Source organism: Condylura cristata, unplaced genomic scaffold, assembly GCF_000260355.1.
Source record: "Condylura cristata isolate star-nosed mole 26May11 unplaced genomic scaffold, ConCri1.0 scaffold00026, whole genome shotgun sequence".
Lineage (NCBI taxonomy): Eukaryota > Metazoa > Chordata > Mammalia > Eulipotyphla > Talpidae > Condylura > Condylura cristata.
This window is the reverse complement of record NW_004567127.1, coordinates 20,823,754-20,825,003: the sequence shown is the minus strand read 5'-3', so window position 1 is coordinate 20,825,003 and position 1,250 is coordinate 20,823,754. Positions and strand designations below refer to the sequence as shown.

The following is a 1,250-nucleotide window of genomic DNA, read 5'->3' as shown; positions in this document are numbered from 1 at the left end:
CCCCGGGCCCGGGCTCCTTGTGTAGCACCAACTCCGCCTCCTCGGCCGCCGCCGCCATCTTAGCCTGTGCGGCAAAATGCGTCCTTTTGGATGGTTGGGACCCAGCCTAAGGCGTAACTCCCCGGGCCGAGCGCCCAAGGCCGGGTCGCCCAAGTTCTTCCGCCACCCTCAGCCCCGCCGCCGCCACAGCCCAGAGCCCGAAACCCACTCGGCTCCCAGCGATTCCGACCAAATAACCCCTGAAACTCACAGTTTGGTGCCGTGTGCGTCAAACCGGGGCGACGTTGGGAACGCGCGGCGTCCCCGCGTCACACGCCGCTCTGTACGCTACTCGGCTCCAGCGGCCCCCCTCCGCTCCCCGCTTTTCGCCTCCGGCCCCGGTTCCCACAGCGCAGGCGCGCTGCTTTCCCGCCTCTGCCCGGCTGCGGGCTGCGGGCCGCGGAGGCGGCCAGCGAGGAGCACCCGGGCGGCTCAGGGCTGGTGGAGCGCCTGGGCCAATTAGACAAACGGGGGCAGCAGAAACAGTGCAGCACTGTTCTCGGGTGCCAGAAACAAACAAGGTCACCTCCCCCAGCGCTGACCTAATCACTCCCAAGGAGGTTCCCGCCCCAAAGTAGGCACGCTCCAAATATGGTGGTGCCCAAACTCTGCAAGACCCGAACACTTCGGCGAGCCTAGGCCCTTTAAGGTGGAACAGGCCCATATTTCATTTCCACAATCACTAGCGGGTCCAATTCCTTTTATTTTCCTGCCGTTGGGGAACACAGCGAAAGAACTCAAGATTGCCCGTCACAGCTGCAGAGCAAGATTTGGGGATCTTAACGGGACCAGTTGGGAGATGCTCGATGGCTGGGCAAAGATCAAATGTGGCATCTCAATTAGGGGAACAGCTTACCCTATTTTGGGCCACGTACTTGTCCAGCTGGTTTCTGTGATGTCCAGCTGGTTTCTCCCTGCATTACAGAATGTGGTGGGGGAAGGAGGGTCATCGCCAAATTAAAGTTATGTAAGAAGTACCTAAGATCTGGTTAACCCCTCAGAGAATTTGCCGGTCTTGAGAGAGTTCTGCAAATCTTCCTTTTTAACACGCATCCATAGAAGGGTCTGACATTTCATAGATCAGACTTAAAACACTCACTAGGAGCTATTTTCTCCCCTTTGCAAATGACACTCACTAGGAGCTATTTTCTCCCCTTTGCAAATGAACTAAAGAAAGGCTGAGATCATGTTTGATGCGAACTAAAGTTCTT

At 57.1% G+C, this 1,250-nt stretch overlaps 1 protein-coding gene across 8 annotated transcripts in view; it reads right to left on the bottom strand.

Moving 5' to 3' along the window:
* The window catches only part of ZNF644 (zinc finger protein 644), an 83,177-nt gene extending 82,654 nt beyond the window's left edge, over positions 1-523 (bottom strand). For 2 of the 8 annotated variants that reach the window (XM_004689787.1, XM_004689788.1), the window contains exon 1: positions 251-523. The gene's annotated coding sequence lies outside the window, so the exon portion shown is untranslated. The remainder of the gene's footprint in view (positions 1-250) is intronic. The other 6 variants (XM_012730141.1, XM_012730143.1, XM_012730142.1 and 3 more) reach the window with 5 other exon arrangements.
* Positions 524-1,250: the final 727 nt, after the last annotated feature.